At 39.5% G+C, this 22,310-nt stretch overlaps 1 pseudogene across 1 annotated transcript; it reads right to left on the bottom strand.

The window, feature by feature from the left end:
• Positions 1 to 2,291: 2,291 nt before the first annotated feature.
• On the bottom strand, positions 2,292 to 2,902 carry LOC148120357 (immunoglobulin heavy variable 3-21 pseudogene; annotated as a pseudogene). Its single transcript, XR_015739280.1, has 2 exons — positions 2,773 to 2,902; positions 2,292 to 2,671 (listed from the first exon to the last, which is right to left on the bottom strand). The product of XR_015739280.1 is annotated as an immunoglobulin heavy variable 3-21 pseudogene (transcript).
• Between the last annotated feature and the right edge of the window lie 19,408 nt (positions 2,903 to 22,310).

Genomic DNA, 22,310 nt, shown 5'->3' with positions numbered 1-22,310 from the left:
TCGAATAAATCCATAACAAACCATAGAAGAGAGAGCGAGAGAGAAAGAGAGAGAGAGAGAGAGAGAGAGAGAGAGAGAGAGAGAGAGAGAGATGACAAGAAGGGGAGAATGGAGAGGAGAGAGAGGAGGAGAAGGAAGAAACTGTATCTTCTGCTGATGGCTCCTATCCAAAGTCTGGACCACATCTGTGAAGATGGAAAATAAGAACAGAGTGTGCACATGAGCATTGCAGTGTCTGCCCCACACTGAAATGAGAAATGCAGAATCTACTGAGCTGTATTTCATTCTCTGGTATTCAGAAAGGAACTGGGAATCTGAGGCAGGAAGAGGAACTGGTATGTCTGGAGAGACTTGTTCAGGGGAAGAAGGCCCAGAACCTGAAGGAAAACCCCCATTCCCAGTCCCACAGGACACATGACCTGGGCTCAGTTGTCCAAAGGTGCTGTGGTAATCTCTGTAATGTAATATTATGAGAAAATAAGCATCTCCTGAGTAAACACATAAGCACTCAGAAAGAAACACAGAAACAAGGCACAGATTAACCTACACAAGTATAGACATACAAGAAAAGACAGAAAGATGTGTATTAACACTTTGTGTTGCTTGAAAATGTTCTGTTTCTATCTGTCATTCATCCTACTTAAAATGTCAATATCATGCTTGTTTATAATGTTCTGTGATTATATCCATTCTTCAGACTACTCTCTCTCTTTTTCCTCTCACTACTTTGACATTTCTGTCTTCTCCCACTCTCATGTCTCTTCTCTCTTCCCTCCTCCTCTGCTCCTCTTCCTTCCTGTTTGCTTCTTTCTTCTGCTCACCAGAAGTGAGATTCCTGGGTAACATGGTCTTACATGTGCAAATCTCTGAAGAACAACCATAGTATTTGTCAATGTCACTATAAAGCGATGTTCACATCAATATAGCACATGCATCCCTTCCTCTATATCCCCCACACACATTTCAATACTTTCCTTTGGCAAATGGCACTTGCACCATTGGTTACAGACAACCAATCCTTTAGGCTTTAATATCCTTGACTCTGATGATTAGAGATGTTGGCCTATGCAAGGTCTTCAACCTACATTAATTTGTCAAGATGAAGGAGTGCAATCAAAGGATGGAGGGCAGGAAGTTGTCTGCCCATGAGGACATCACCTTTCACAACTGTGTTCCCCGAGCTTGTTTTACCTTGTGGACTCATTTCTCAAACAAGCGAGAGAAATGAGTTTCTATGAGAAGAAAAATGAGACTGATATCTTGAATGAAATAAATGGTGTTCTAACCTTTAACAAGAAGGATTAATGCTTCAAGCACAATATTTATTAGTCAAAAATTAGGCTACACTTTTGAAATATTATGATTTGAATCAAGGTTTCATACATACAACACAATAACTAAGCCATTGGTATAACTCCCAGAACTGGATGAATAAAGAAATACTTTATTTTTAATTGTATATATACACTTCTGTGTGGGTAGTGTAGTTATCATGGAGACAAACAGATGGCACAGGATTCTCTGTACTCACAGATGTTCTTGAGCTGCCCTGAGACTTGGGTTAACACTTTCCAGGTTATTTTCTTTCCTTAGAATGTGTTACACTTCCCTAACCATAATCACTTCTGCCTTGCTTGATTATTTTCTTCTGGACAGAGTGCATTCTGAATTTACAAGGTAACAGAACCATGAAAATATTTCTGTAGTTCAATTTGTTGCCACAGAAGAACAACTGAATAGAATCTAACTCTGACCTTTGATCTCCATGACTGCAAAATGAATGGGTTTGCCAGCCAAGAAGTTGTCCTATTTAAGGGATGTGTAGATAGCATTGTCACTGGGACTCATTGGGCAACCAGTCAAGTCAGTTGACAAGTTTCAGGCCCAGTTCTAGAATGTATATTGCAGATTAGTAGAGGAATACATCATATGTCATCATGTGCAGAGATCGGGGGAGGGAGGGAGGGAGGAAGGAAAGAAGGGAGGGAGGAAGGGAGAGAGGGAGGGAGAGAGGAAGGAGGCAGAAAGGGAGGAAGAGCAGTGCCAGAAGGAGAAAGAGCGGGAGAGCAAAAAGAGAGAGAGTAAAAGAGGCAGAGGGCAAAAACAGTACAATAAACAAACAGAAAAGCATGTCACAATGGAAAATAGATATTTGAATTAAACTGTGAACACTTCAAGGATTACTGCAGAGAGAATCTTAGAATGTGATATGGAGATGCAGCCCAGACACAGAGGAGTCCCTTTATGCCTCTCTGAACAGGCTCCTCTGCTGCACAGAGCTCTGTGTGCTCTCAGCGCCCCCTGCTGGTCCTGAGCACCTTGCATGGAGGTTTTTGTCTGAGCTCACAATAGTTTTCACTCACTGTGTCTCTTGCACAGTAATACATGGCTGTGTCCTCAGACTTCAGACTGCTCATTTCCAGGTATAGGGTGTTCTTGGCATTGTCTCTGGAGATGGTGAATCGGCCCTTCACAGCGTCGGCATAGTAGATGTAATTACTATCATAAATATATGCGACCCACTCCAGGCCCTTCCCTGGAGCCTGGCGGACCCAGCTCATCCAGTAGCCACTAAAGGTGAATCCAGAGGTCACACAGGAGAGTTTCAGGGACTTTCCAGGTTGCACCAATCCTCCTCCCAACTGCACAAGCTGAACCTCACTTTGGACACCTGCAAACACAGAGATTCCTGATTAGAAAAATTATTACAGAATCCAATTTCTTACTCCTTATGTGCACAGATGCACACAGCATCTGGTCTTCATAAATTACCTTTTAAAACAATGGCAAGGAAAAGCCACCTGAGCCCCGAGTCCATGGTAAATGGTCTCTGACAAGTGGTGATCAGTGAATGGGCGGACCAGGGAACACAGGTCTGGGCTCCTCTGTCCGAGCTGCAGAGTCAGGGCAGTGCTGGTTTTCATTGGCACAGAGAATCCTCATTTGCATGTCTTCCTGCTCTAGTTGCTCTAGAGTTGGAGCCTTGAGGGAAGGCAGTGCTCATAACAGATATAAGGCATCAAAATCAACGATGACATTTATAGAAATTGAAATAAAATTGTAGTTTTGGATTCACATTTTCCCTGTGAAGACGTCACAGCACTCCAGTTAGTTCCTTTATATGCCTGTGCACAGAACATGTGGATATTTGTTATCAGGTCTCCTTAGTACACATATGAAATTAAGTGCACCAAATACAAATGTTTCTAAACAGGAGCTCAGTTTTTCCTACTTTTTGGCCTAGAAATGTATTCTCCCTGATGTGGCTCTTTGACAAGGTCACAACATTCAGATGCTGTTAGCATAACTCAGTCTCTGTTGCAAGAATATTTGGGAATTTTCTGAATTTTACTTATTTTTGAGACTGTGCTTTTCTCATGCTAAAGCAGAATTGGAAGGCACTTGTCACTCTTTCTTTTCACTGCTTTGCACTTGCTAAGGTGACCTATGTCCATTAGCATCAAATCCACTTTTTTCCATTCTCTCTTTGATTCCTTTAAACTCCCCACTCCACTGTTATCTTCTGTCATCACTACTCCAGGCAACTCATGACTGTCTTTATTTTGTGTTAGAATAGTTTTCATCTACCTAATAATATAATTGTCAAAACCAGCATTTTGATTAAGTTTTCGGAAAACCTTATTGTTATTTAAGCAGTTGCCTGGTTTCCCTCCTACCCATCTACTTTCCATCATCAGTGCCAGCGTTTGCTTTAACAGCACCAACATTACCCTGTGCTTCATTCTCCTTGCCCCTCACTTAAGATGTCTTCCAATCCTAGGGTTCTCATTCTATTTACAAGGTCTGCAAGATAGATGCTAGAACACCTGAGACAAAGAATCTAGGTTCTAAATATTACAGAAACAGGCCGTCTTTACCCTTCTCAATATTAGTTATATTTTATGACATAACTGTTTCCAGTTCCAAGTACATTCTTTGAAGACTCAGAGAACACTGAGGAGAGGAGGTGGAAAGAACATTTAAGAGACTGAGCATAAAGAAGAGTGCTGTTTACTGCTGAATTCTGGATTTGACATGGCTCTCACTTTAAGGAACTCATAATGGCAGTTGTTTTCTGTGTAAGCATAACTGAGATAAAGTCACTCAAAACCATTGTGTTCATTATTTCCAGGCCTTGCCTCTTACTGATTATCAGTTGAATATAAATCTTTCCTGAAAACTGAGACATTTTCTTTTTGAGAATGTGATTATTTGTAGGTTTCTTATACTACAGTGCCTGACTACACATGCATGCACATATGGTCAGCATTAACTAGACTTAAGGAGGTCAATAAGTTGTGAAAGGTTTATGTTGGAAATGATTTGGGGGTAGTTGAAAGGGAAATAGGGTGCAAATGTGCTTAAATTTAATTGTATATATTTCGGGTATGCATTTCCTCAAAATGAAGAAAAAATAGTACACATTGAATGGCTGTATTGTTTTAAAAAAATAAATCCCCAAAAGAAAATTATTAAGGAAGATATTACTAAATATTAAATAAATGGGTAAACAAGGCAACCTTTAGAAAAAGAAATGGTGATGAAGGTTTAGCTACACTTTATTTTGAACTACACTGAAGCACCTTAATATTAAATCCAGCATGGCACAAGCTCAAATGCAGACATATGGGGTCTGGGAGAGGAGCTACAGACCTGAGATAGTTGATGGTGCTGGTAGAGGTGCTCAGGGAATAGTAATATTTGCAAGATCAATACAAGGGTTCTCTTAGGCATACATGGGTCATCTGTCAGGTAGAAAGTAGGGCACTGTGTAATTTGAGTGTAGGTGAATCAGTAGAACATGTTCAGGGTATAGATGGGTTGATAACTGGATTTTGAGTAGAGATCAGAGATAAAACGAAGAGCAAATTTACTACCTGTATTTTCTAGTCAGGTTGTGTAACTGAGAAGTCCCTGTACAGTGAAGGCAGAACTTTTGACACTCCAGACAGAGGCTTGGAGAAGAGACTCAGAACACCAGTGTACTAACAAGTGGGACTTTGTGAGATCCCTTAGGGAAGATGTTATGGGAGTGATAGGTGCAAGACAGGTCATTATATTGGTGTGCTGACTTAGTGAGACAAACGATGAGGACTGCAAATCTGTGATATGAATTGGGAAATCTAAATGAGGAGGGGTTGGGAGCTGTAATACAAGACCTTGTATGAACAATGAATAATGAGTTGGGGATTCCATTTTGGCAAGGTGGCTAAGGAGGAGCATCAGTATTGACTAGCATCCCAGGACTATGGAACAGTTGTTGAATCCTGATAGAGGAAGGAGGAGAAGCATACTTTTTTATGATTGATACATCTGTTAAAACACAATCAAAAGTTCTTGAGTATCACTTCAATTTCAAGACAGTGAGAGACAAATATACTGCCTAACATAGAATTATCATCTTTTTTATTTTCAATTTTTATTGACCTCTACATTTTTCTCTGCTCCCCTGCCTGCCTCTACCCTCCCTGCCTCTCCCCTTCCCTTCAACCCTCCCAAGGTTCTCATGCTCCCAATTTAGTCAGAAAATCATGTTTTTTCTACTTCCCATGTAGATTAGATCTATGTATGCCTCTCTGAGGGTCTTCATTGTTGTTTGGGTTCCTGGGATTGTGATTTGTGGATTGCTTTTCTTTCCTTTATATTTAAAAACACTTATGTGATAGTAAATGTAATAATTGTCTTTCAGGGTTACTCAAAATGATGTTTTCTAGCTCCATCCATTTGTCTGAAAAATTGAAAATAAAGACATCTAAAATTCAATCTTTTAAGAAACAGGATTTTGGGAGGAGGGGCGGAAATGGAGACTTTTGTATTTTAATAAACTTTGAGAAAAAAAAAGAAACAGGATTTTGTTAACCAGGAATCCTGGAGACAAACCATCCATGACTAAAGAAAACACAGAGACCAGTAGTGTCTGCTAACATTAAAAAAAAATTCATCAACATATTTTTCTAAGGGGAAAATGCCAGGGAAGCTCATCCAGAAAGAATAAATATCCTCAGCACATATTCCCCAAATTGATCAATATAATCATATGAGGGGATATTGACAGAAACTTCAGAGAAGAAATAAATACATTATTATCTTACAATGTAGTGGTTTCATGGGTATTTACTTACCTGGAAATTTTTCAAGATGTGCTTGCAAGCAGAGATTATTGTATGATCACAATACCTCAATAAATTTTCTTTGAGAAATCTGACCAATGTAACATGAAAGCAGAACCTGACAGATTAAGGGGAATTCACATTATAAAGTAACGTCACACTAGCTCTGAATAGGGCATAATAAGGAATTGTTTAATTAAAGGGGATCTCACAGATCACAACGGGGAATAGGAACTGAATCCAGTATCCAGTTCTGGTGAGTAGGAATAGCAAGGGGGGAACCATATTTTTTTGCTTCCCAAGGCCACACCAACCATGGTCCAGCCTCTCAAAGCCATTGTCTGAAGGAGGTTCCTTATCATCTCCTATTTCTGACCAAATAAGAGAGTTCCAAAAACTAATACAAAACTATATACAATAAAGACAAGATTTTCTGAGTAAATTGTGAGCTTGAGAACCTTGGGAGGGTTGAAGGGGAGGGGAGAAGCAGGGAGGGGAGAGGCCGGGAGGGGAGCAGAGAAAAAATGTAGAGCTCAATAAAAATAAAGCCTGGTGGTGGGGGCACACACCTTTATTCCCAGCACTCAGGATACAAAGGCAGGAGGATCTCAGTGAGTTCAAGGCCAGCCTGGTCTACAACAGCTTGTTTCAGGGCAGGCACCAAAGTTACAGAGAAACCTTGTCTCAAAAAAAAAAAAAAAAGCAAAAAATCAGAATCAAGTATAAATATTAGAATTACAGCCAGCATGAATAACATTAATCAAGAAGCAAGAGTCTATTACTCTACTGGGTTTTAGTCATAAATCTATATGTACAGAGAATAAAATTTGATCCTGCAGATAACCTATCCTTATGAGTTATATTTCTCTCTGCTTTGTGATCCTTTCTGGATCGTTATTTTTTCTCTTTATTCATCCAGATGTCCAGGGTCTCTTGACTTTTTGAAGATGAATATTTTCTTTCAAAGTCAAGAACTGAACCCTTCTCCAAGCCTTATGATGCTTTCTTAAGAGTTGTATGATTGTCAACTCTAAGCATGAGCTGTCATTTCTCTTTCTTAAGAGGTTTCTCCTTTTCAAATCAAATCTTTATTAATTTTGATGGTATCCATATTTTTTCACATCCTGTGGGAACAAGAGTGAAATCCCTTCCCCAACATAGCACATCTTTTGGTTTCTATTCTGAGGCCAACATATCCTTGTCATACAGCAGCTGATTCAATTCAGATTTTTTTTTTCTGTTATCTGTGTTCCTCTACTGCCATTATTCCTTTCTCATTAGCATTAAGAAAATTCAAGGTTAATAAAGCTTTATGCAAGCTATTTCCTGGGATACTTTACATTCCTTTATGTATATTTATCTTATCCTTTAGAGTTCAATTTGAGCTTTCTATAACTGCCTGACCTGAAGGTTTATTTTGTATACCTGTAATATGCTTTATATTTTTTTTCTCTTTTTTTTAGTAAATTTTATTAAATTATAAAAGTTTCCATTTCCGCCCCCCCTCCCAACACCCTCCCACTCCCCCCACTCCCCCCCTCCTTCCCCTCCGTCCCCCAGGGCAGTCAGGATTTCCTGCCCTGTGGGAAGCTCCAGCTCCCTCCCCCTCCCTCCAGGTCCAGGAAGGTGAGTATCCAAACAGACTGGATCCCCCAAATCCAGCATATGCAGAGGAAACAGGTCCCAGTGTCATAGTCAATGGCTTTTCAGAAAGACCCCGGGCCAGCCACAGTCAGAGAATATTATGATAAGCAAAAAAAAATAACACTTTCATTTTCTTAAAGACATATCCTGGACCATAATCTGTCTTTATTTGTATAGGTATACCCTTGCTGGCCATAACTTCTAATAAATGTGTGATTATTGAATCAGTCTTTGCCAAGTCGAGGCATTTGCCCATTGAAAACCTGACTTCGTGTCTATGATGTGGTGTACATATTTTAATTTACCAAATTATTTAAAGTGGAACACATCCATCTGCCAGATTTCATTTTTAACATTCATTGTATGCAGGTAACATTCATTGTATGCAGGATTCATTCATCCATTGGTGCTGATCTGACCTTTAGCCCCAAGTATCTTTTTGCATTCTAAGTTGATATTTTCAAAATCCATAGACACTATAAGTACTCATCTAGCTTCTGGGTCTGATACTCCTGTTTGTACAGTCTGAATTGATCTTTGTAAAAAGTCACTAAAGGGTTTTCTCTGGCCCTGTTTAATCCTGGTATATGATTCAATTATTTTTCCTATTTCTGAATCCTTTCCCAAGCATTTAAAGCTGTTGTGTGGCATATGTACAAGGTGTGTTCATCATATAGAGCCTGGTCCTGCGGGTTTGAGTTATAGCCCTTGCCAAGAGTTTGATCTTAGGAAGCCAGAAATCCTTTTGCTTTTAACTGTTGTTCAAAAATGTTTGCCCCTTCCCCTCAGTGACACTTCCATAGCAGCTACAGTCTGTCATTGAGGACCACTGAAACTAATTAAAGTCAATTGTGTGGAGAGGCCTTATTGCTTGAAGCCCATATTTTCACCATTTCCTTAACAAGAGATGGCAATAAACCATAAGATACTATTGCTTACTTAATTTCCTTTAGATTGCTCATACCTATAGGTTTCTATTTATATTCTTTGAATACTCTAGGGTATTTAGTACCAGATGACTTATCAGAGGAGATACCAGATAAGTAGCTAAAACTCTAGGTAAGTCATCCTGGACTCTGGCATGTATGGGTAAAATCCTGTTCTTGTATCTTTTCTCCCTTCTCTTCAGTTCCAATAATTTCCTCAATTGATTCAAATCTTTTTACCACTGCCTTTTATAAAGTCTGAATATCCTGTCCTGCGTAAAGTTCTTGTGCCCTCATTCATTCATTTAGCTTCTGGTCCTTATTCTGCACATATGATTTCAAGGTATGAAATTTGTCCAGTAAAGATAATGTCTCATTCTTGTACATTATATGAATGGTGCACATATTGCCTTCCTAGAGAGATTCTGCATCCATTAACCCATCATAACTTTTTTTAAAATTTATTTATTTGTTAAAAATTTCCACAAAAATATGAATATGGTATGTACTGACTCATAAGTGAATTCTAGCCATAAATAAAGGACGTTGAGCCTATAATTCGTGAACCTAGATAAGCTAAATAAGAAGGTGAACCCAAGGAAAAGCATATAGTTTTCCTCCTGGATACTGGAAGTAGACAAGATTGCCAGGCAAAAGATGGTAGCACAGAAGTGGGGGTGGAGTGTGTGTAAGGGGAGGTGAGGAGAAAGAAGTGAGAAGGTGAGGATTGGGGAGAGTATGGGAGAATGGGATGTTTGGGATGGAGGAAGGGTGGATAAGGAAGCATGGAAGTAGATATCTTAATTAAGGGAGCCATATTAGGGTTGGCAAGAGATTTGACTCTAGAGGGGTTCCCAGGTATCCAAGGAGATGTCTCCAGCTTGTTCCTTGGGCAGGAGAGGAGAATGTGCCTGAACTGACCTTATCCTATAGTCACACTGATGAATATCTTGTATATCACCATAGAACCTTCATCTGGCGATGGATGGAGATAGAGACAGAGACCCACAATGGAGTCCATCATAACTTTTTAACAGATTCTGATTGTTAAATTCAACATTATGAATTTTTAAGATAATTTCTCAGCATGTTGTGACATGGATTGAATTTTTCTTTCAAATTGATATTATCCTTTTCAATGGTATAAGTTTTTCCAATAGCTGTTCATTATTATTCTGTAAAGACTACATCATGTCTAAAAGTGCCTCATTCTTGATTCTAATATCAAACCATTACCTTAAGAAAAAATATGAAAAAATGTTAATTCCCAAAAGCAAATTAATGGATGTATAAGGAAAAGCACACAAGCCTTCAGAATACCATCCATAGCATAAGCAAATGGTTATTAAATTCCTGAAGATTAAGATTGTCTGTCATCACATAATTTTCAATTTTGTTAATTCACCTACCTTCCTTAGAAAGTTTCAGTGAATTGTTGTAGGTATCATAATGTTTGTTGGTCAGCAGATGTTATGGTTGCAGCCACATAGTGGAGAGTCATGGAGGAGTGATGACAGCAGGGGTGGGTGAACATGCCTGCTCTGGCTGCTCACATACTTGCCTACTTAGATATTGACAAATATGCTTTGTTTAAATGATTAAGAACAGCTATTAAGGACAATTAAAGTGATTCCATACAAAAAGAAAGTTTTTTGGTGGCCAGAATAAGACAGATACCCCAAATTTCCCATCAGTCATGAGTCACAATGTGTGCATCTGGCCAATGTAACACTGGGTGGATCACAATGTGAAAAATTGGTGTGCTGCAGCAGGGAATTTCTAGGTACTAGGCAGTGGCAGGTGGACTGTAGGCAAGAAATGTGCTTGGGCTGGCAAACCAGGATTGTGTTGGGGGTTCCAATAAATAATCCCACATGAGTGCCAGAAGAAAAGGAACATGTCAAATGAAGGGAAATGCACAAGATGAAGGAATCCTACACTTGCATCAATTAATATGTAATAAGGGTTTCTTTAATTAAAAGAGAACTCAAAGATTACAATGGGGAACAGGAATGGAATCCAACATCTAGGTGTGACAAGAAGGGAAAGGGAGAGTGTGTAAGAGGGTCCACATTTTTTTGGTACCCAAGGTCATGCCTAACCAGGTCTAACCTGTCAAAGGCTATTCTCTGAAGGAAGTTCCCCATCATAACTATGGTCCCCACTCTCACTCATGGACCAGCACCACATTAATGACATATCAAGAAGGACCATAGGAATGTGAGAACTAGAAGAACCATTTAATGACATTTTTTCATGAGACTCCACACCCCAGTGTTTAAATAGTGAATCCTGAAGTAGGAGACAGTTGACTGTGGTATCAAGAAATGAAGAGAAATGCAAAACTTTATTTCAAGTGAAAATGCCATTTCTATTGTTTACCCACACAGACATGAGATCGTCTTATTATTATTTTAATTTAATTAAAATATTATTTTATTTTAATTAAATTAAAATAAATTTATTTTAATTCCCTGAGTGTCCAACATATTTATTTGACAGTTTCATAGTTGAATTATTTTCACATTGATAGAAAACATGGAACCATTTTTCCCATGACCACAACATTTATTCTCATTCTTTTCCTTAGTCAATGTCAGTCTTTCTATTGGTCAAGAAGAAATTCATCGTATAGGATTTAATTTAGATTTTTTTGATGATTATATATGTTGGTTTTATGCATCCTCTTCAGCCCACATGTGTTGGTCAAAATGAAAGATCCAAGGATCATAGGGTGAAAGGTAGAAAAATGTTAACCTTAGAGAACACTAATTGTCTTCACTTTTCCCGATATAAGTGTTATCTTATTGATTTATCTCAGGCCAATGATAAAAACAAATTACACTTGAGAAGAAAAATGAGACTTCTGAGTTGGGGTTTTTCTATTATTCCTTTTAAATATAATCATAGGATATACAAAGAGCAAAGAATTTCAATGGAATCCCCATAATATTGGTACTTGCATTCTATATCAGAGGAGGATTCTTTTCTTACTGTTTATCCCATGATTTACTTATGTCAGTATGCACATATGGATAGTCTTGTGGACATACTGTTAGGTTCAAGTTCATGATCCATTAACATGGAGCCCATTACCTATATTGTTTCTCTGAATGACACTTCTCTAACTCACACCTAAGACACCAGGTCCTTCCAGTCTACAGCAAGAGAGAATTCCAGAGCTGTAATTTTGGGAGACTTTGTAGGCAGCAAAAACATTGACTAAAGCTCACAGTGGGAAAATCATAGAACTGAGATGTTTATGGGAAGTAATGGTGAAAGATGAATAAAGGAAACCAGCTGACAGCAGCTAGAATGTGTACACAAGTGGCTGGGAATTTTGTTGTCTGAGGGCACACACTACACCTGCAGAGAAATCATTATATTGAAATCCAAGTGGAAGGAAATTTTTATCAATATGGAAATGTTTAAAATTGAATTTCACAAAAATGATAATGATTATACAATTTTTTGAATCCTATGTTTTTAGAAATAGGAAACTGTGGATAATATATTTTCCAACCTAATTTTGGAAAATCATATTAATTCAGGGAATTTGTGGTTTGTCTATTGCATGTGAAAAATAAGGTGGATGAATTGGACATTATTTAAAATTCCTAAGTTTCCTTACTGAACTTACAATGTCTATCATAATTACTGACTTCTGTTAAAATGAATGTATCTACAATCTCTCTCTCTCTCTCTCTCTCTCTCTCTCTCTCTCTCTCTCTCTCTCACACACACACACACACACACACACACATTGAAATATATAAAATTCATGTTCTGATTTGTATAGAGCAAGGAATAAAAGATTAACTTAAAGGGTTTGTGGAAAAACAGATGTTTAGTGTAACAATAAAAAGTTTATCAGAATATGACAGATATGACAAGGGCTGCTAGAAGAATTCCTTGGTTATAATGAAGTCATAGGTTTCAACACTAGAACACTGGCTTGTGCAGCATATTCCAGAACTTCATAGCTTCTGAAACATTCATCTAATGTTGCTACAATGTCCCCTTTGTACTCAGAGCCCTCTGCTGCTCATGAGAGTTTCTGTAGGGAGATTTTTGCACAAGCTTATACTGTCTCTGGCAGAAAAACAGGGGGCTGCGTCCTCAGTTTGCAAATTGTTTGGTTTTATGTCTGGGAGGTGGCCCTGTTAATATTGAAATGGGCTTTGAGAGCTGAATTTTAATCAGGGCTTCCACCAGTTCATATTTCTTCCATCCACTCCAGACCCATTTCCAGACAGTTGCAGAATCAGCTTGCACTTCACCTGGTTTGGGGGAACATAGAAATAGTGCAGGTGAGAGACAGGGTATATGAGGGCTGCACTAGGACAGGTCCTATCTCTGTCAGATGAACCTGTGGCATGGTACCTGGGGACAAGCAACATTGCTATCAGTTGTGCATGCTATAGATGACATGTCTAGGTGCCTCTTCTGAAACCTGAAAATAATTACAGCTAGGATAAGTAACCAGGAAGTGTAACAGTGCCAGGCCAATCATTCTCTGCTGGAAAATCTAGGCCTGGGTTTTCAGCTTGAGCCTGAGGGCTGCTTTGAACTGGGAAATATTTCTGACAGAAAAAAAAGAAAGCATAGGACTTTCAATTTTTCTTCCAAATGACTGGTTTTTGTCACAGGCTTCTTTGATAAAAATAAATGTGTACTCAGGAAAAATATTTTTGCCCAGTCTGGATTTCCAATTCTTAAAAACCAGGGAACTATTTAGAAAAAAAAAAAAAAACAAGGAAATATTTATAATGAGTCTGCATTCACGTAGTTCAGGAAATGTGTGCCATGTCCTAAATACACTTTATTAATGTGTAACTTCCAGCAGAGGATCTAAGATGCATTAGAGCCTTGGGAATCAGAAATACTGCTTAAGAAATGACTCAGAATTCTTATTTTTGATATCAGGAGAAACACCTTCTTGTCACCAGTCATCTTAAAATTCAGCTTGTGAAGAAGCAGATCACTAACAGTTAGTGCATTTCAGATGCTTATCTGAGTGGAGACCCAAGGAAGTTATTTGGGTCCATCTCACTAGGATCGGATTGTTCCCTTTTACATTTCAGCCATCGTACCTGGAGACTAGTCATTGCAGCTCTTGATTCCAATCTAACTATCTATACAAATATATTTTGTCTATCCTTCTTTGTCTTCCTCTTCAACTTGTAGCACATTACAAAATCATGTTTCTAAGCATAATTATTGCATTGTTGATAGGTCAGAAGGACCATGGGTAATTGTAAAAGAATATTTATAAATGATATTTGAGAATATGGGCATAGATTTTATCCATACTGCTTCATGCTAATTGGGGGCTCTGCTAATCAGGTCTTTTATGGTGCATCCTGTATACTAGCTTTATCTCAGTCAGCAGTTGGGTGAGTAATTTTTTGAGGGTGTTGATGGTGACTTTTCTTGAGGTCTTGGTTCATGAAACCATATTGGCTGGAGACAATCCACAGGTTCTCATCCTAGGAGAATCTAATCGGAGTACATCTCCGGCAGAGGATCCATGGCTTCCCTGACTCTGCTCTTCTTCCTCCCAACATTCAGATCTGTTTACTCCACATAAGGACCGCACTATCAACTAGGCCAAGTCAGTTTCTTTCTTCATTAACCAATAAAAACAACATGCGAACAGAAGGAACTTTTACACCATTTCCCCTTTTCTGTATAAACAAAACGAAAGGCTTTAAAATAGTAAAATTACATATAACAAAACAGTTATCAAGCAAGAATTATAGCTACAATATTTATATCTACCTACTTTTTGCCTTATCGTAACGAAGGAAAACTGTAAATTCTTTAACTCCATCAAAGACTTCAGAAGGATACAATATTACCTATATAAACTGGAAGTGCATTATAAACAACTTCCAAAATTCTAAGATTGACAGAGACTTGCTGCCTGGACAGTCACTTAAAGTTCTTCTGTATCATTAGGGCATCTGTCTTAAGCCTACAGGCCATAATATCCACCAGACTTTTTCAGGAAGCAGGAGATTTTAAAGACAGTTCAGTCACTTTCTTCTATATCTTGCAAAATATCTTGCAGACTCTTTAATGAAACAGAAACCCCAAAAGATCATCTCATCTTTACTCAAGTTCAACAGTCATTTTTCTGTGGGTACTGCATGTCTAGTCTAGCAGTTCAGGCAAGAGTAGTTTCTTGCTCAAATAGCTAACCAACTCCATAAGGAGCCCTTTGATGTCTATCTTCCTCTTGAAGTAGCTTTGTGCTGCCAGGAGCAGATGTGACTCATTGTCAAGAAAAGTCCTAAGTTATTAAAACATATAAATACCATATTTTGAAGGTCTATGAAAGATTTGAAGAATACTTACCTAACTGAAATGTATCTCTATATGTCTAGAAAATCTAACTAACATGACTACAAACTTGACTATTATAGATTATATATTAACCTATTTTTTAATTATACATTACATTTTAAAATGAACTATACAATCACAATACCTTAATCAAGAACAGAAATATACATATAACAAAATTGACCTTAAAATTGTATCAATAAATCAGGATCCATACCAATGTACATATTTATATCTATATCATATCCCCCCTTAAATGTAAATGAACATATAAATGATATTTGAAAATATGGGCAGAGACTTATCCATACTGCTTCATGATAATTGGGAGCACTGTTAATCAGGTCTTTCATGGTGTATCCTGTGTGCTAGGTTTATCTCAGTCAGCAGTTGGGAGAAGTAAATATTTGAGGGTGTTGAGGGCAACCTTTCAAGAGGCCTTCATCCCTAAAACCATACTTGCCTGGAGGCAATTCACAGGATCTCTCATCTTCTGATATTCTAACCAGCATACATCTCTGGCAGAAGATCCATGGCTTCTCTGAATCTGCCCTTCTTCCTCCCAGCATTCAGTTCTGTTTTCTCCACCTTCCTAAGTTCCACCATGTCAACCTAGGCTAAGGCATTTTGTTTATTCATTAACCAATGAAAACAACACACAAACAGAAGAAACTTCTATACCAGGTAATAACACTTCATAAAAAGCAATAGTATGCCACCAGGCTTGAGATTTATATTAACTGGGGTAATAAAAAGTTCTAAGATGATGGCAAGTAGTGAAGAGGAGGACATGCTTATTCATGGGGAATAGAGTGCCTTGAGATGAGGATCAGCATAGAAAGTTTGTAGGAGATGATGGTCTTTGTTCTGATTCTTGACAATGCAAACCACCATGGAACAGAAGTACAAAGCTGAATTTAAACTTTGTTATCATTCAAAGTTTCAACTTAAACTTTTCTTTGTTTCCTTTTGTGGTTATAAAATTTCCTGAGAAAATCAATGAGAAGAAGAACAGATTTATTTTGTGTCAAACTTCAACAGCACAGTTCATCATGAAAAAGAGTCAGCACAACAGGAACTTAAGAAAAGAAGTTGCTTTCTAAAATCCTTAATCATGAAGTAGAAGATGGATGAGTGTTGAATAGTGTCTCATATGTCCACAATCTCTTAATCATAGTAGAAATATTTGCTATAGGTAACACATAGGAATGACATTCATATTGATCATAGAAGGAATGGGGTAATAAAATTGATGCAAGTGTGTGTTTGTATATGTGTGCATATATATGGATAAAATTACTAGAGAATTGTCTGTATTCTGTTAGTCATATTTTAAATAAATTCTGATTGGTCAGGCAGAAAGTAAAGGTGGGAAAACCAGACAGGAAATAGAGGTGGAGCAAAGAGAACAGGAGTATTCTGTGAAACTGGAAGCTCCCTCCACATTCCTGCCCAGACCGCAGAGAAGCAAGATGCAACCTGCCCTGCTGGAAAAGGTACTGAGCCATATGACTAACACAGACAAGAATTATGGGTTAGCATAAGATGTAAGAAGTAGTTAATAAGAAGATTGAGCTAATGGGCCAGTCAGTTTATAACCTTAAGGAGTCCCGTGTGTGATTTTCTTTGGGACTTGCCGGCTGTGGAGTACCGGGCAGGATAGAAACCCCAACAAGCAAGCCCTCATGTTACATGAAATGATATAACCTTACAGAAAGCAAGAAATTCTGATTTTCATCCTTTTATGGACTCTACATTGAGCAGAAATATCATGATCCAAAATAGAAACTGACTTAAGAATTTACCTGTATGTGCAATAAAATAACATAAACACACAGAAAGAACTGAAGAGAAGGATGACTGCCATTTGATTGATGAGAAGAAAAAATAGTGGTGATCACAGGGCTTTCTTATGTAGCCAGGTTTTTCTACATTAGTGTAAAGGGTATACAAAAAGAGATTAAAGGAATTCCTTACAGAATATGGTCTGAGTAGTACAAAAGTAGATTCTCACACTGGAGAAGATGGGAATCTGGTAATTGTTCAGACTACAATTTAGGTACCTGAGCAGTTCCTATCTCACTACAAAATCCTGCAGGATTCCTTGAGAACGACTCATTTTCACTGTATGTTGGAAGCCTGAAGACACTGGTTCTAATATCTGGGCATGAATGCTGCAGTTAAGGAGAGATGAACTTGCCAGGACTGAAAACAAAAAGATAAAAAGTTAGATTCCTTTCTTTCATGTGCTTTTATCTAGTCTGTTGTCTAACAGTACTGCCCACACTCATCTACATAGGACTTTTCTCAAATAATATGATCAAGAAGACACAGGGAATGACAGGATTGTGGTAAAGTTGGCATTGGAGATGGGAGCGGTAGAGATAGACATGACACAGATAACATTCTCAGTGTGGGGTTTACAAAAACTTTAAGAAAGAAGGAAAAAGTTCCTCACAGGAATTCCTAGTAGACAACATTTTACTTAATTTCAAATCCTTTCAAGTTGAAAACTGAGTTTAATCACTACAATTTTATGCAGAAGTGTAGGTACCAAGGTCTTTCCCCTTTTCTTCCTTGGCAATTCTCAGGGCCGTGTGACCTCTGGCTCCCTGGAGATTCTGCACTAGCACTGGCTTGAAGGGATAGCTTAGGAAGAATTTGGCTCTCTTTGTTATGGTGATTCCACCTATAATCAAGGTTCTAGCAGTGGGCCCATCGCCTGCCCCTCCCAGCTGATTCTGCCTGAGGTGCTAGGGCCTGTAATCTCCTTCTCCTGCTCCTGATGGGAGGAAGCCTTGCCCTTTTGATCCCCCTTGCCCACTGGTATAAATACCCGACTTGAGTTCAATAAAGTGGCCATTTACTCTTTGGTAAGTGAGCAAGGTCTCTTTTGTGTGTGCCTGTTCAAACCCTCAGGGCAGCCATCCATTCTCGTGGGCCCGTGTTCGGGAAAGCGCGAGCCTGGATTGGGTGTGGGTATCCACAGAAAAGGTAGGGTCCTACAGATGGCGTCCCTGGGTCGACCTTGAAGAAGAACTGAAGAACTGTGTCCTGCCATCCGTGGATCCACCACGAGAACCCCAAAGAGGTGAGGGTTCCCCCACGGTCTGGAATCTGGCCAGTTTTATAGTGTGCAATTGTGCACGTGTGATAAGGGGGTGAATAAGCGTGATATGTAGAAGTATGGGTGCTAAAAAGTCTGATCCGGAGCTGAAGGCCAGTGGGCAAATCAGCTGCTGAATTTCATAAAGAGACTAGGCACCAAGATTAAATGACACTACACTAGAGACCGCTTAGATGATTTTAAAACTCAGTCCCTGGCACTCACATGCAGGGAACTTTAATTTTTACCAAAGAGCATAGGCTGGGAGCAGTTAGCTCCCAGCGGGAATCCGTTCCAAAGGCAACGGGGCCAATGTAACTGATGACTAGCAAAGTAAATAGCCGAGGGCACATACAGGTGTGGGCCTCGGGCTGAGAGAGGATTAAAGATATATTTGTAAGTTCTATTAAGATTTTTTGAGTAACAAAAAAACAGCTTCACAGAGTTTGTCTTTCAGGGAGACTAGAAAGCTCCCAAGCATGCTTCAATGCGGGTCACAGGACCATACTCGGCCATTCACCATGGCTGAGGTTCTGCAAGGTGCACTTAGGAACAGAGAGATAGGCTGCTGGATGGCACAGGGAGGAAGGCACAGGACAACACAGGGCGCGGCGCCTTATTGGCAGACTGTTCAGGCACCTGTGCTGGCTTGGAGGGCTTGCCTGGACAACAGAGGCAGCCCACAAAAAGCCATAATATCTAGGCCTTGGTGGTACAAAGAATAGTTAAAATCCACCCACCAAAACTCAGGTGGTAATTTGCAGATGGAGCGAAGTGGGTCTGTGTCCCACCCCCCACTGTTCAGCACAGTCTCTGCAGTTTTTAGTTAAAAACTGTAATAGATTCAAAGGTTATACAGACCCAAAAGGGTTTAGCTAAATCTTGGGATGGTTTGTTGCCTAATTTTCTAAAAATCCAAACTGTGCCAGTTTGCATTTCCACCAATGGTGGAGGAGTTTCTCTTAAGTAAAAGTTATGAGCAGTATTTGATCTTAATCATGTTTAAGGGATAAAATAGAGTCAAAAGTTATTTTGATTCACACTTCTCCAATGATTAAAGATGTTATATTTGAGGATTTTTTAAATGTCTTTCAGTCATTTTAAGTTTGCCTATTGAGAGTTTTCAGTTTAGGTTTATTGCATATATTTTTATTTTATTAATTGCTGTTTGGAGGACTAACTTATGGAGTCCTCATGTTTTTTATATGGATTGATGACTGACAAAAGATTTCCAAATCTGTAGCCAGATATGTCGATCCTATTGTTTCTCTAATGTTGGCGGGAGGCAATGTGCCCCCAGAAAGGTAACAATTTTAATATTCTATCCAGTTGTGTAAGTGCTCACGTACTGGATCAGATAATTATTTTCTGCCCCTGGAAAAGTCCCAGGTGGAGCTAATTCTAAAAAATATTTTGGGTCTGACTGTTCAGCCCAGTTCAAGACCTGCTATGATGGTGCAGGCCAATAAAAAAAATGATGTTTTGAGGTTGGTTAATTCAGCCCAATATTTAGGCCGGTTGCAGTGGCACAGGCCAATAGAATTTGCTCCTTGGAGACAGAGACCTACGGATCTCTATGTGTCCAAGACTTGCTTGGTTATAGTTTAGATCCTAAACAGCTAAGCACATCACTCCCAGAGACCGACGAGGGGAGCTAATTTCAATGACGCATGCAGGCAGGATTTGCCTCAGCTAGCGTCTGACATGGTCCAGGTCGTGTACTAATGTACATGGTCCGGACCGGGTCTTAATTTGGGGTAGAGGAGCGGTTTGTGTATTTCCACAGGATGCAGAGCTCCCGATCTGGGTTCCTAAACATCTGGTGTGGACCGTGGATTCCTCTACTCAGAGACCTGAGGACGAGGCGAGATCAAGAGATCCCACAAACACGGTGGCGGAGGCGGCGGCGGAGTTGGCAGATTCCTGAGAGATGATCCAGCGCCTGATTTTACCCCTTTCCCAGCTTTCTGTCTTGCTCTGCCTTGATCTGCCCATTTCAGCCAAGGCTGCTTGACCCCCTGAGGGGAAAACAGCTACCTCCCCTGCCCTGTTTGCAGTGTTGGGTGCTCAAGGATAAAACCTTGCCAGATAGACAGAATTACCATAACTCTCAAAGTAATTTAAATTCACAATTGGATGCTGTAGTTAATCTTTACAACTGGGTGTGGATTTTGACCTCTGCTGGTCACAGGTTAAGATTTTTGCTGCTTTTTCTCAGACCCCAGAAAACAAAATTACTAATTGGCTCTAATTTAGTTTGACTAGTCATACCAGGGGTCCCATTTGCCAGTGCTGTAGCCCTACTCAAGGGGCTCTATTGTGAACAAACGTTTCAGATAGTGTGCAAGCACTGTCTCTTCCAGGAATGGTTATGTGTACGCTGGAGCGTCTTCACTTGGCCAATGGCTTCAGGTCCGCCACAGCCTGGCCCTAGTAGGCATGCGCCTTGGAGTATCTTTCAGCATAAAACCGGCTGAACGTGTTGGAGGATGGCATTAGCCAGAGACAGGTCTAGATCACTGGGCAGGCTTTTCCAATCTAAGACATGGGATACGTCTGGACCTGAGGCGTCATCCTGACGACGGATCCGGATTTGTCGTGGTTCCCGGTGACGCCTAAGGCAGGTTTTGTCATCATATTTAATATATATATTTAAAGGGAGACTTGTAGGTACCAAGATCTTTCCCCTTTTCTTCCTTGGCAATTCGCAGGGCTGTGTGACCTCTGGCTCCCTGAGGATTCTGCACTAGCACTGGCTTGAGGGGATAGCTTAGAAAGAATTTGGCTCTCTTTGTTATGGTGATTCCACCTATAATCAAGGTTCTAGCAGTGGGCCCATAGCCTGACACTCCCAGCTGATTCTGCCTGAGGCGCTGGGGCCTGTAGTCTCCTTCTCCTGCTCCTGATGGGAGGAAGCCTTGCCCTTTTGATCCCCCTTGCCCACTGGTATAAATACCCGACTTGAGTTTAATAAAGTAGCCATTTACTCTTTGGTAAGTGAGCAAGGTCTCTTTTGTGTGTGTCTGTTCAAACCCTCAGGACAGTTGTCCATTCTCGTGGGCCCGAGTTCGGGAAAGCACGCGCCTGGATCGGGTATGGGTATCCACAAAAAAGGCGGGGTCCTACACAGAAAGGAAGTCTCTGTAGCTTCAATGTACAGTTCATGTTCAGTAGTAGTAATTTGCAGAGTGTGCTAAAAAGTCCCCTAAAATGCAGTTTAAGCTTTACACAGAAAGGAACTGTAGAACAGGAACTATTAAAGGGTAATGATAGAATTTTAACACTGTAGTAACAATAATTCAATGTTTCTTATGTGTTTACTCACATATGGAAACATCAGTTTTTACATAGTAAACTTAATTCTGCTCCCATCTTATTAAGTCAGTTAATATTGTGTAGGCCCATATTTCTATATGATGTGGCAGCCAGGCAATAAAGCCATAGGCCCCATCTGAGATGGTCACGTAACCCTGCAGACAGGCTGTCTCTTTCTAATAAAGGGTCAAGATGTTGTTGCACCTTTTTTTTTTGCAATTTGGAGGATGCCTTATAGGGATGCTGATTCAAGCCTACATGACAGCTAGCATTCACAGCAGACAGGTAGATGTGGACATGACAAAACGCCATTCACCTGGTTACATAGGAGACAGGTCTGGTGTATTTTCCCACTCAATTTATGTGTTGGTATAAAAGCTGTTTGAAGAATAAATGCAGAGAGATCTTCAGGAGAGGAAGAACCTGAGATGCCCTTCTGTGATGACCTTGTAAGCTGTTTCTGATTATTTTTTGCGGCTCCATACCAGTCCAGTTAGGGAAAATAGTTATCTATATTGGGGCCCACAGGCTCTAACAATATAGACAGATGAATTTCATGTTAGTTGGTGCATAGATATATGATAGATAGATCATAGGCAGGTAGGTGGATGACTGTATTACTAAATATTTGTAAATAGTAGATACATAGTTGTATCACAGATGTTTACGATACAGGATGAATGTGTGAGTATTTGATATTTGTATATATTAGAACACAGGCATAAACTTGGGCATCTTTTCGTTCTGGTCATGTTGTGTTATGTGGAACCATGTTCAGCTTTCTATCCACATTTCTCTTAATTTTGGGTGCACATACAAATTTCTTGCTGAAACATTTGCTTGAAATTAAACTGACCTCAT

This window comes from Myodes glareolus, chromosome 11 (genome assembly GCF_982192425.1).
Source record: "Myodes glareolus chromosome 11, mMyoGla1.1, whole genome shotgun sequence".
Classification (NCBI taxonomy): Eukaryota; Metazoa; Chordata; class Mammalia; order Rodentia; family Cricetidae; genus Myodes; species Myodes glareolus.
Note: the sequence above shows the minus strand (reverse complement) of the source record. Positions and strands in the feature narration are given on the sequence as shown.